Source organism: Canis lupus, chromosome 6 (assembly GCF_048164855.1).
Source record: "Canis lupus baileyi chromosome 6, mCanLup2.hap1, whole genome shotgun sequence".
Classification (NCBI taxonomy): Eukaryota; Metazoa; Chordata; class Mammalia; order Carnivora; family Canidae; genus Canis; species Canis lupus.
The window spans coordinates 39,613,689-39,627,555 of NC_132843.1; the positions used below are offsets into that span (position 1 = coordinate 39,613,689).

At 46.4% G+C, this 13,867-nt stretch overlaps 1 long non-coding RNA gene across 1 annotated transcript; it reads left to right on the forward strand.

Annotated features, from left to right (window-relative positions):
• Positions 1–5,961: 5,961 nt before the first annotated feature.
• LOC140635355 (uncharacterized) lies at positions 5,962–6,852 on the forward strand. Its single transcript, XR_012032690.1, has 3 exons — positions 5,962–6,076; positions 6,519–6,628; positions 6,735–6,852. It is a non-coding gene; the product is annotated as an uncharacterized lncRNA (long non-coding RNA).
• Positions 6,853–13,867: the final 7,015 nt, after the last annotated feature.

The following is a 13,867-nucleotide window of genomic DNA, read 5'->3' on the forward strand; positions in this document are numbered from 1 at the left end:
CTTTTCTTGTCAAAATTTAGGCCATACTGCATTCTTTGCCATGCTAGATTTTTGTGATACAGCTAATGCACTGATTGGCCACGGCTCTTGACCGTTGAGCATGGATTTCTGGGAGAGCGGAAGAGGTAGGGAGCCCCTACCATCTTGGCTGCTCAAAAACACTTCTCAGTGCAACACTCCCCCGCCAAATCATGACTTCTCATAGGGTTATAATGAGTAGGCTCAGAGGCGATATGTAAAATATAACAGTTCTTAAATGCAGTTTCTCATCAGAGCTGTGAGGAGAAGAGCAAGGGGGTGGGCAAAATTCAGGTATGTGTTCCTGCCAGGCAACAAATTCTCGCAGGACTAAATGTCCTAGAGAAATAACACCTGTCAGGAAAAAAAGCTATGGCTTTAACACCGCAGCATCAAAATCACCATTTGGCAACTATTACAGTAATGATTGATTCAGACAAGAATCATCAATGGATGCTAAAGATAGTGGGTCAGTGGACACCTGGGTGGCTCAGTGGTTGAGTGTCTGCCTTCAGCTCAGGTCATGATCCTGGGGTCCTGGGATCGAGTCCCGCATTGGGCTCCCCAGAGGGAGCCTGCTTCTCCCTCTGTCCATGTCTCTGCCTCTCTTTCTATGTGTCTCTCATGAATAAATAGATCCTAAAAAAAAATAAAAATAAAATAAAGGCTATTGGGTCAAGGTTAGAGGAGTAACAGGATGCTTACATAGTCTCAGAGCAGCTCCTCACAAGATATTTAGTTGCAAAAGGGAGAATGGTACAGTAAAGAAACCTCACAGATGCCACCTTAATGATGGAAGTTAACGTTACCAGTAATAGATGTCATGCGCCAAGTGATATATTACTCTTAAGTGAACATGGTGCCAAAAATATTATAACCCAAGTCTTTTTTTTTTTTTTTTCTGGAAAAACCCCACATCTTTAATTTTTCTCCTTGCCTGGTGCGGCCCAGACCCGAGACACCTGAGCTTCGCGATACAAACCAAGTCTAATCATAAGGAAATAGTAGACAAACCCAAGTTGAGGAATGTTATACAAAATAGCTGATCTAAAAAAAAACAAAAACAAAAACAAAATAGCTGATCTTTAGGGTGCCACTGGGTGGCACAGTCGTTTAAACTGCTGACTCTTGGTTTCAGCTCAGGTCATGATCTCTCAGGGTCGTGAGATTGAGCCCCACTCTGGACTCCAAGTTCAGTGGTGAGTCTGCTTTGGATTCTCTTTTTCCCTCTCTTTCTGCCCCTACCCCCTCCAAAATAAATCAATCTTTTTTTTTTTTAAGCAACTAATGTCTACTCTTTAAAGATATGTAACATTTTAAAATGTCATAAAAAAGAAAAAATTAAAAAAATAAAAATATCATGAAAGACAAAACTAGAGGAACTGTTCATCCCCAAGGAGACTGAAGAGATGCCAACTGAATGTCACACATCTGAGATTTCTTTTGCTACAAAAGACACTACAAGGGACATTTGGCAACATCTGAATGAGGTTTCTAGATTAGATAATATTATTGTAGCGTGTTAATTTACTGATTTTGATCATTGTACTGTGGTTATGTAAGAATATTCTTTTTGGAGATCCCTGGGTGGCTCAATGGTTTAGTGCCTGCCTTACGCCCAGGGCGTGATCCTGGAGTCCCGGAATCGAGTCCCACATCGGGCTCCCTGCATGGAGCCTGCTTCTCCCTTTGCCTTTGTCTCTGCCTCTCTCTCTCTCTTTCTCTCTCTCTCTGTCTGTGTGTGTGTGTCTCTCATGAATAAATAAATAAAATCTTTAAAAAAAATTTTTTTTTCCAAAGAATAGTCTTGGTTTTAAGAAACACACTGAATAATTTAGAAGTAAAAGAACATCATGCAGGGTACCTGGGTGGTTCAGTCAGTGTAATATCTGCCTTCAGCTCAGGTCATGATCTCAGGGTCCTGGGATAGAGTACCAAGTCTGGGGAGGTGGGGGGGGGGGGGGGTCTCTGCTCAGCGGGGAGTCTGTTTCTCCCTCTCCTTCTGTGTGCTCACTCTCTCAAATAAGTAAATCTTTTATTTTTTTATTTTGTTTTTAAAGATTTCATTTATTCATGAGAGACACAGAGAGAGAGAGAGAGGCAGAGACACAGGCAGAGGGAGAAGCAGATTCCATGCAGGGAGCCTGACATGGGACTCAATCTGGGTCTCCAGGATTAGGCTCTGGGCTGAAGGCAGCACTAAACCACTGAGCTACCAGGGTGGCCCATAAATAAATCTTTTAAAGAAGAACATCATGTCTGCAACTTTCAGCCTTCAGGGAAAAAAATATGTGCTTATATACAGAGAGAAAAGGACAAAGCAAATGTGAAAACAATGTTAACATTTGGGAAATCTGGGTAAAGGGGATACAGAGATTCTCTGTGGTATTTCTAAGTCTGAAATAATGTCAAAAGAAAAAATACTAAAAGTGAAAAAAAGAAAGACTGTAACAGTGGGATGCCTAGGTAGCTCAGCAGTTGAGCATCTGCCTTTGGCTCAGGGCATGACCCGGGGTCTGGGATCAAGTCCCACATTGGGCTTCTTGTGGAGATTGCTTCTCCCTCTGCCTATGTCTCTGCCTCTCTCTCTCAATCTGTGTGTGTGTGTCTCATGAATAAATAAATAAAATCTTAAAAAAAGACTATACAACAGTAAAAAAAAAAATAGGAACATATGAGGAATCCAATCAGCTTTATCAGAAGAACGCACAACTCTTGATCTCGGGGTCGTGAGCTCAAGCCCCACACTGGGTGTAGTGATTACTTAAAAACAAAATCTGTATTAAAAAAAAGAAAAACGGGATCCCTGGGTGGCTCAGTGGTTTAGCACCTGCCTTTGGCCCAGGGCGCAATCCTGGAGTCCTGGGATCGAGTCCCACGTTGGGCTCCCAGCATGGAGCCTGCTTCTCCCTCTGCCTGTGTCTGCCTCTCTCCCTCTCTCTATGTCTACCATGAGTAAATAAATAAATAAATCTCTAAAAAAATAAAAAGAAAAAAAGAAAAACATACAACAATTGTGCCCTTAAAAAGTACAAAGGAGGGATCCCTGGGTGGCGCAGCGGTTTGGCGCCTGCCTTTGGCCCAGGGCGCGATCCTGGAGACCCGGGATCGAATCCCACATCGGGCTCCCGGTGCATGGAGCCTGCTTCTCCCTCTGCCTGTGTCTCTGCCTCTCTCTCTCTCTCTCTCTGTGACTATCATAAATAAAAAAAAAAAAAAAAAGTACAAAGGAGCGGCAACCACTAAAGTTCTGTGGGGGGGGGAATCCCTGGGTGGCTTAGCGGTTTAATGCCTGCCTTCCATCCAGGGCATGATCCTGAAGACTCGGGATCGGATCCCATGTCAGGCTTCCTGCATGGAGCCTGCTTCTCCCTCTGCCTGTGTCTCTGCCTCTCTCTCTCTGTGTGTCTCTCATGAATAAATAAATAAATCTTTAAAAAATATATTTAAAAAAATAAAGTTCTGTGGGAATTGATTGCCAGAAAAACACACGGCCTGAACCATTGGGTCCTACGGTTGATTCAAATCAACACAGCAAGGCAGCCTCCCAACAATTCTTATTCCCGAATACAAAGATAATGGCAGAAAAGAACTGTTTTAGGAACTCAAGTCCTTGGTAGGGGCCGGGGCGGGGCAGATTTTTTAAATCAATGACCATCTCGGGGGATGATCTGAAGATGAGTGATAACAAGGCCGATTTGATGATTCTGCAGCCATGGTAACAAGTAGCCATCGGAACATATTTTAAACCTGCTGAATCAATCCAACAGCCTGTCTGAGTGAATGCCATGCAGCGTTAGCCTCTTGCTTCTCAGAGTCAGATGGTCTTCCTTAAGTACGCTAGCCTCAGAGTGCCAACCACAGGCTCACCAGAGTGGTCACTGTCTGTGGAGGATGTCCACCTGCTCATGCCTCTGAAAACCTGCCCATCCTGAACTCCAGCTTCCCCCCAAACTCTAGGTGGCTTTACAGTCTGTTCTGCTCAGAGGATTATGCCCGAGCAGCCTCTCTCTCTTACAACAGCAAGCAATACACTCAGTAAATATTTCTGCTTCCTTCTGCCCTAAAAAATACTATTCACCAATCTTGTATCCCCTTGAGTGAGGATGCTTCTCATAAGTAACAGTAAACCTACTGACAATGGCTCCAACAATAATAAATGTCTTCTCTCCTATAACTAGAAGTCCACGGATAGTGCATGCTCTGCTTTTCTACCCTGCCTGCCTGCTCAGGATGGTTTTCCTTGGGCTGGCCTCCTTTGCTGCCTTCAGAAGACTGCCAACACCCACTGGGGCACATGTTTCTGCATTTAGGTCCAATAGGAAGAAGAAATCTCTGCCCTTCCTAGAATCAAAATTCTTCTCTCACTTCAGTCTGATTGGACCAACCTGTGGGCTAATGACAATTACCAAGTGATGTCAGGTATTGATTAGCGTAGCTTAAGCCTTAGCTTTTGAGCCAATTGCTGTCCAGAAGGATGGTTGTATTGTGATTGGCCTTGATCTGGGGTGAAGTTAGCTTCCTCCAAGTCATCTGGACAATGTGGGGGGTGGGATACTGCAACAAAATGAGGTTCTTTAGAAAGCCGGAGCAGTGTGGATTCTGTGAAAACAACCCACGGGTCTTGCAGAGCTACTGGGCTTCTCTTCCCAGGGCTCACCCTTTGCCAGCTCCCATTGAAGAACCCTAAATCCAGACCTTCAAGACCAGGCCTCTTTCCAGACCCTGTGGTCAACTTCATGTTGGATCACTACACCTATATGGCTCACAGATTTTCAACCTGCTCTTCTCTGGTATTTGTAATTTTGGACATGGTACCATCCCAGCCATTGGTTCATGCAACTTCCATGCATTTAATTCCTCCAGCCTGTAAACTGGTGGCCATTAATTCCTCCCTCTCCTCAATCATTTTACATCCCAGTCATGGACTCTGTTTTCCAAATAAAATCAGAAATCAATAAATCAATAATAAATCAATAATCAAATAATAAATCAATAAATTCCTTCTCTCCTCTGCTTTCTGCCTATCCCACCCCCTGTTTACAAAACCCTTTAATTTATATTTCTTCTGCCCCTCTCAGCCCCCTTGAATGGTTCTTTGTATTGTCAACAAATAGATAATTCTAAAAAACAAATCTGATTCTGTCACTGCTTAGATGAAAAGCTTTTAGTAGTTTCTCCATTTTTTTTTTTAATTAAGTAGGCTCCACGTCCAGGAAGGGGCCTGACATGGGGCTTGAACTCAGAACCCTGAGATCAAGACCTGAGCCGAGATTAAGTCTGACACTTAACGGTCTGAGTCACCCAGGCACCCCTAGTGACTTCTCATTCTGAAGGATAAAATCCAAGCTTCTTTGCCTGTGCTGGGGTCCTCTGTGACCTCAGTTTTGCCTCTCCCCCATCTCTCCTGGTCCTTCCCTTGGCACACACACTACTGTGCCAGCCACACAGAAACGCTTGCATTTACTTCCCCAGATGTTATGTGTGGTCTCATGGCTCCATGTCTTTGATCATATTGTTCCCAAAGCCTGAAATGCTCTCTCTTTGGACAAACATCCACTGATTTTTTTTTCAGTTTTATACCTTTATTTGACAATCAGCGATTAGTTCTCATCCACATTAACAGTCTGTAGACTTTTGAAAGTAGTGACAGGTATGTAGGTAACAGCGTGTAGAGCTTGTTTGGTGAATCTTCATCCTCGTTATATTTTATGGACAACTGCACACGGATACAGTATGAAACATTCCTTATTCCTTTGGCCCAGACAGCTTTGTTCAGCCTGGTGGTAATGTGCACATCTGGAGTTCCCATCTCCTTCATGGCAAGTTTCCGGATCTCTTTGAGTGCCCAAGGGGCATGCTCCTTGAAACCCACTCCATGGATACGTTTGTGAATGTTGATGTGTATTCTCTGGTCACTACCTCGCTGATGGCAGAACGGCCCTTCTTCTCGCCAGCCTTCTTTGCGGGAGCCATTCTGCTGGGCCCTAGTTGGAAAGGAAGCCATCCACTGATTTTTGAAGGCTCAGTTCAGAAATGATCTCTTTGACCATAGCAGGTAAAATGAAACTCCCTCCTTCATACCCCTGCTGAACTCTCTTAAATCTTTAGTCTATGTTGGCAAATTGAACTCCAATTAAAAAATATAAATAAATAGGGATCCCTGGGTGGCGCAGCGGTTTGGTGCCTGCCTTTGGCTCAGGGCGCGATCCTGGAGACCCGGGATCGAATCCCACGTCGGGCTTCCGGTGCATGGAGCCTGCTTCTCCCTCTGCCTATGTCTCTGCCTCTCTCTCTGTGTGACTATCATAAATAAATAAATAAAAATTAAATAATAAATAAATAAATAAATAAATATCTTTAGTCTAACACCTTTCATGCTCAGTTTACAAGGATTATGTTTCCACTGCCCTTACTGAGAGTGAGCTCTTTGAGGGCAGGAACTGTGTCTGAGTCATCTTTGTGTACCCCATGCCTGCACAGTGCCTGCCACTTACCAGATGCCTGAGAAGTGCCTTTTAGATGAAGATGTGAAATATGAAGCTAGCTGAGGACATGCAAAAGGATTGCTGAGCATCACTGAAGCCTCACCTGAGCCGGACTGCAGACTGTAAGTTGTGGTACAGACCCCAACGTTAGTGTAGAATATAGCAGGGTGTCCCACTGAGGACTTAACTAGCAGTGTCAATTGCTGAAGACTTAAACACTCGTTTTAGGAGAGTGACCCAGGAAGAGCCTCTGCTTAACCCCATGGACAGGAAGCCATCTGCCCCTCCCCTCTTCTCAGGAAGCTGAACACCCGACATCTGAAATGGAAACTTACTCGTGTTTATGGCCTCCAGGCACTTAGAGCTGCAGCCTGGGCAGCCCGTGGAAACATTATAGAGTAAACCTGGGCCAGAGCAAATGCAGTTAGCACCCAGCAAGGGCCGGAGGCTGCGTCCGGAAGGACTTGGCTGCAGTGTGGACAGACCAGCAGTGCTCAACAGGTAGGGAAGAGGAATGGATGCTTCCATGAGGTGAACAGGGAGGGATGGCAGCCTTGGCTTGGCAGCCATCAGGACTCTTTCCTCCATGCTTGTTGGTGTGCGCAGCAGTAACATACCCTGTTTCAGTGTTGAGTGGCATTCCATTGTATGGATTCACCGTTATTTATCCATTCACGTGATGGATAAGTAGGTTATCCATTTGACTTATTGAGCACGTTAAGCTACGTCAAATAGAGAGGCTGTGCACATTGGTCTACAAGTCTTTATGTGAAGGTATATTTAATTTCTCTTGATAAATACCTAGGACTAGAATGGCTAGGACTTATGAAGTGTATGGTTGCTTTTTTTTTAAGAAACCACCGAATCATTTCACAAAGTGATTATATCATCTTATTTTATCACCAGCAGTGCATGTAAGTTATGCTACCGCATTTCCTGTCTAGCACCTGGTGTCATCAGTTCTTCATCTTAGGTGTTCTTTTTTTTTTAAGATTTTATTTATTTATTCATGAGAGACATAGAGAGAGAGAGGCAGAGACACAGGCAGAAGGAGAAGCAGGCTCCATGCAGGAAGCCCAATGTGGGACTCCATCCCCAGACTCCTGGGTCACACCCTGAGCCAAAGGCAGATGCTCAACTGCTGAGCCACCCAGGAATCCCTGTCTTAGGTGTTCTAATAGGAATGTTGTATTAGCTTGTTGTGGTTTGAATTTGCTCTTCTCTAATGGCTAATGACGTAGAGCATCTTCTCATGTGCTTATTTGGTATCTCCATATCTTCTTTGGTGACGGATCTGCTTAAATCTTTTGTCCATTTAAAAAATAAAGTTGTGTTATTACTGAATTTTGAGAGCTCTTTAGATGTTCTAGTAACATCCTTTATCAGATCCCTGGTTTGCAAATATTTTCTCTCGGTCTGTGGCTTGGCTTTCCATTCTCTTCACACTGTTTCTCAAAGAGCAGAAGTTCTTAATTTTGGTGAAGTCCAATTTATCAATTTTTACTCTTATACATTATGTTTTTGATGTGTGTAAGAAAATCTCTGCTTACTTAGCTCAAGGCCACACATTTTCTCCTTTGTTTTTTTCTAGAAGTTTTGGATTTTTAGCTTTTATATTTAGATCTATTATCTATTCTGAGTTCATTTTTGTGCATAGTGTGAGGTAAGGATTGAAAGTCTCTTGTACACACTCTTTTTTAAATGTGGATATTCTACTGTTTTTTTTTAAAGATTTTATTTATTCATCTCACACACACACACACACACACACACACACAGGCAGAGACACAGGCAGAGGGAGAAGCAGGCTCCATGCAGGGATTCGATCCTGGGTCTCCAGGATCATGCCCTGGGCCAAAGGCAGGCACCAAACCGCTGAGCCATCCAGGGATCCCCTATTCTACTGTTATTGAACCATTTGTTGAAAAGACTATGCAGGGGCACTTTAGTGGCTCAGTGGTTGAGCGTCTGCCTTTGGCTCAGGTTGTGATCCCAGGGTCCTGGGATCAAGTCCATCATTGGGCTCTCCATGGGGAGCCTGATTCTCCCTCTGCCTATGTCTGTTTCTCTGTGTCTCTCATGAATAAATATATGTGCTGCTGAAGCGAGCACCCTCATGAATAAATAACATCTTTTTTTAAAAAAAGGCTATGCATTCTTCAATGAATTTTCTTTGCACTTTTGTAAAAAAAATAAAAATAAAAATCTGACTTGTAAGAGTGCCTGGATGGCTCAGTCAATTGGGTGTCTGACTTTGGCTCAGGTCATGATCTCAGGATCCTGGGATTGAATCCTACATCGGGCTCCCTGCTCAGCGGGGAGTATGCTTGTCCCTCTTCTGTCTCCTTCTGTGCACTCCCCTCATGCCCTTTCTGTCTTTCAAATAAATAAAATCTTTAAAAACAAAACAACTGACTAGATGTGTGGGTCTATTTCAGGACTCTCAATTCTGCTGCATTAATATATGTCTGCCTTTTTGCCAATACCATACTGTCTTGACTACTTGCTTTTTATAGTAAGTCTTGAAATCAGGTAGTTTGAGCACACTAACTTTACCTTCTTGCAGAATTGTTTTGGCGAGTCTATGAAATTGTTTGGCTGTTTGTTTCCATATGAATTCCAGAATCTGCTTGTCAATTTCTATTTCTAAAACGCCTGCTACAGTTTTGATTAGGATTGAAATCTACAGGGCAGCCCTGGTGGCGCAGCAGTTTGGCGCCGCCTGCAGCCTGGGGTGTGATCCTGGAAACCCAGAATCGAGTCCCACATCAGGCTCCCTGCATGGAGCCTGTTTCTCCTTCTGCCTGTGTCTCTGCCTCTCTTTCTCTCTGTCTATGAGTAAATAAATAAAATATTTTTAAAAATAAATAAAATAAAACCTTTAAAAAAAAGGATTGGAATCTACAGACCAATAATAATGAGAACTGACATCTTGTTGAGTCCCTCGGTGCATGAACTCAGTATACCTCTTCATTTATTTCGGTCTTTTTTGATTCTTTATTTACTTAATTTCCGTACGTAAGCAGTCTCTACACCCAGAGTGGGGCTTGAACTCACAACCTGGAGATCGAGAATCAAATGCTCTACTGACTGAGCCAGGCAGGCACCCCGATTCAGGCCTTTAATTTCTTACAGTAGCAGTTTGTCATTTTCAATGTACCAGGATTGTACATTGTCACATTTATCTCTGTTTTTATTTTTTTTTTAATTTTTAAAGATTTTATTTATTTATTCATGAGAGACACAGAGAGAGAGAGGCAGAGACATAGGCAGAGGGAGAAGCAGGCTCCATGCAAGAAGCCCGACATGGGACTCGATTCCGGGACTCCGGGATCAGGCCCTGGGCCGAAGGCAGGTGCTAAACTGCTGAGCCACCCACAGATCCCCAAGATTTTTATTTTTAATGCTCGACCAGCTTTATTCTTTTTAAAAGATTTTATTTATATGACAGAGAAAGAGAAAACAGGAGCGGGAGAGAGGGGCAGGAGAGGGAGGAGCAGGGAGCCCAATGCAGGGCTCTATCCCAGGACCCCAAAAGCATGACCTGAGCCAAAGTCAGACAGAAGCTTCACCAACTGAGCCACCCAGGTGCCCCAACTGCCAGTTTTATTTTAATGTGGACAATGAAAGAGATGGGTGACAATCACTGCCTTTGTAATGTTTTGTAAGTCTAAACTATTCCAAAATATAAAATTGAGAGAAAGAGAGAGATTGATTTGGAACTTGCGCATGAGCACTGAAGCTACCCACACCCCTTATCGAGACCACAGGATTTTCTGCAGTGGGTCTCAGCAGACATGTGGAGGAGCGGGGAGGCAGCTGGCTGGGTTGATGTGAAGGGAGCATTTGGATTAGAGTCAGGTCTCCTGCTCCTACCATTTGTAGTCCCTGAACACCTGGAGGATCTGTCTCCACCACAAGTGCAAACACAAAGCTTCTTTCTCCTTCTCTCCAGGGTCCTTCCTGCCTCCCCAGTTCCTCTTTGCCGAGGTTTGGGAGTACAGGTGCAGGGATGCAGAGCTGGAGCCCCACAGAGACTAGGGGAAGGGGGGATAGTCAGGTGACCGAGGGGGAGGCCCAGCCATTATAAGTCCTTTTCCTGTTGGGCAGACACCATAATCTACCTCTACAGGTCCTAGGACTCTGAGAGAGAAAACCGGGCTGGTAAGGTTCTAGCTGCTCCTCTTGCCTAGTAGTTGTGAATGAAAACCAACTAGAGAGGAGTTGTCACTGTCCCTCTGGCCACATCCTGGTGCCGTTCCCCTTGGCAGCCTGGGAGCTTCCCAAGGGCAGGTACTGGCACTTGAGGCTGAAGGGAAGGGGGAAGAAATGCCTATGGAATTTTGCGATGTTGTGGAGAGAGCCAGATTCCAGGAGTCAATAGACCTTTATGTCAGATCTTGACTCTGCCGCCACTTCTCTGGGGGCCTTGGCCAACTTACTTTCCCTCCTTATAAACAGAGAAGTTGGGAATCCCTGAGTGGCTCAGCAGTTTAGCGCCTGCCTTTGTTCAGCCCAGGGCGTGATCCTGGGGTCCTGGGATTGAGTCCCACATCGGGCTCCCTGCATGGAGCCTGCTTCTCCGTCAGCCTGTGTCTCTGCCTCTCTCTCCGTGTGTCTCTCATGAATAAATAAATAAAATATTAAAAAAAAAAAACAGAGAAGTTGAACTAGATGACCTTAGAGATCCCAAGCATCTCAAAAAGCGTATTATACTTTATGAGAAGACCATATATTTGTGATTGTCTCCCCAGCATCTAGCACAGTGCCTGGCACATAATACAGGTTCAAGAAACGCTGGGGTTAGTGAATGATTGAATGAACAAACCTATGAACTAACAAAATTAGTAGAAAAAAGAAAAGGATCCAAAGTGGAGTTCTTGGACGAGCCAGCTGGTGGCATCACCTCTCTACATAACCGCAGGGGTGCAGCTAGTTTCAGACCAAGGAAAGGATTCAGATTAGAAATGAGTAAAGAGAACAAGAACAAATGGTCAGAGGACCTGATATTTCAGATAGATAGCAGACCCCTGGAATCCTTCCATTCTCAACCAAGAGAAAAATAAGTCCAGGGCATGAAATAGATGTCTTTGCTGCCAGACTGGTGAGGTGATGCTGGGCAGCTGGAAGAGTAAACACAGCCCTAACAGAGGGACTCACGGAGAGTCACACAGGAGCAGTCCCTAAGGCCAGGAGGGAGCCCGTGGAGCTTGGACGGGGCATTCCCCTTCTGCCACCCTCTGCACACCCATCCCTTGGTGGAAGACCCAAACATCCTGGCACCCAGTCCAGGTCTCTCCTACAGGGCTCATCAAACCCACTGCTGCTTGATTGTCCTGTAGGGCCCCTCTCCTCCCCCAGCACCCCAAGGAAATCTTTTTTTTTTTTTTTAATTTTTATTTATTTATGAGAGAGAGAGAGAGAGAGAGAGAGGCAGAGACACAGGCAGAGGGAGAAGCAGGCTCCATGCACCGGGAACCCGACGTGGGATTCGATCCCGGGTCTCCAGGATCGCGCCCTGGGCCAAAGGCAGGTGCCAAACCGCTGCGCCACCCAGGGATCCCCTAAAGATTTTATTTATTTATTCATGAGAGACAGAGACAGAGACAGAGATGGAGGGAGAAGCAGGCTCCATGCAGGGAGCCTGACGTGGGACTCAATCCCAGGACTCCAGGATCACGCCCTGGGCTGAAGGCGGCGCTAAACCGCTGAGCCACCCAGGCTGCCCAACCCCAGGGAAATCTTAATTAGCCGGCAGAGAGCCGGAAGGTTTTGAATATTTTGGAATCCTTGAAAAGGTCTCTCTCTCTCATCTCCGCGCCTCCCGCCTTCTCTTTTTTCCCCATCCCAGCACATTCTGCAAAGGGTTGGCATATGTGCACAAAAGGGGAAGACCCAGTATGGCGTTTTTTTCCAGTTAATACTGAGATCATGGGGAGACAGGATGAGGCATGGTGAGGGTATATCTCAGGACCCATACCTCTGACATGAGCTTGGGGATAGGAGGAGAGGGTGGGCGTGCCTAGGCCTCTGACTCCAGACTGGAGCAGGAAAGGATGACATGGCAGTGGGATGAAAGGCTGGCAGGACTGCTTCATACCCAGGAGCAGGCACAGAACTGAGGGCATGCCACTCAGCTCCCCAAAGGCTGTGCTGGGGGTGGAGGGGCAGGAAGCTGTGACTTCCTCTGCCCTTTCCCTCCCAGCCCTCACCCTCGAGGTCACTCGCTGCAGTGAATCCTGACCTGTGTTTTAGTTGGCACTCTTCCAGGGGCATGGTGACAATAGATATCTATGCATGCCCAGCTCCTTTCCACGATGGACACCCCAAACTTTCCCTTGGGAATAATCACCATTCATGCAAATAGCAGTGGACAATGTGCTTTTTTCACATCTTTTATCTCACAATTCACACCAATCCTGTAGAGCAGAGATTTTTTGTCTGAAAATTTTAAGAAAACTGAGGCTCAGGGGGGTAAAGTGACTTACCAAAGCCACACATGTAGTGAGGAGCAGACCTGGGACCCTGGAATCTCTGCTCTCTTTCGGATCCCATCCTGATTCCATGCTTCCGGGTCCCCCCACCCCTGCCCCCAGGCCCCAAGGGAGCACTTTCTGCAAAGAAAGGGGCCTCTGTCCATGGTCAGGAAGAGGGGGCTCCAGTTTGGTTCCTGGCATTCCTCAGACGGGGTATGTCTGGCCCCTCCCTGCGTGGAGGCCATGGGTGCCCCCCCACAGTGGGTAATTCCCCCTTGGCCCCTCCCACTCTATCAGGCAGGGCCCAGCCCCTGCGCAGGTGCACATGCACCCCGCAGCGGTCCTGCTCCCTGGCAGGGTGGGGCAGGGGCAGGGCTCACCATCACCCTGGCCCCCAGGGAGGCACCTGCACCCCAGCCCCCGACAGGGACACCAGGGCACCAGCTCTCACCCCTGGTGGTGCCCACCTCCAGCAGCTCTACCCTGTTGCCTGCAGCCTGGGGTGACGCCTCAGAATCAGTGTGCTGAGTACCGGCCATTGCTGAGCCTGTCCAGTTCCTATCCCTGAGGGTTGTGGTCGCCCTGGTCTGTGGGCCTGGTGGTGGGGCCAGCTTGCTGGGAACCTGACCACACTCTGGGTGCTGGGCAGTTGCGCTCGGGGAGCTCCCAGCCCCCTTCTGACACTTTTGTCTTCCACTTGATATGGTAGACAGGGCAGGCCATCGCTCTCCCCTTTGGGGCAGCTGAGTCCACCCAGGACTAATGCTGGCCCTTCAGAGGTGCCCTCTGTGACATGGTCCCGAGGGTCAACGTCCTCAACATCCATGCCAGCATCTTCCTCACTCCCGCTCGGTGTTGCCTGATACTGGCGATGGCCACAGCTGC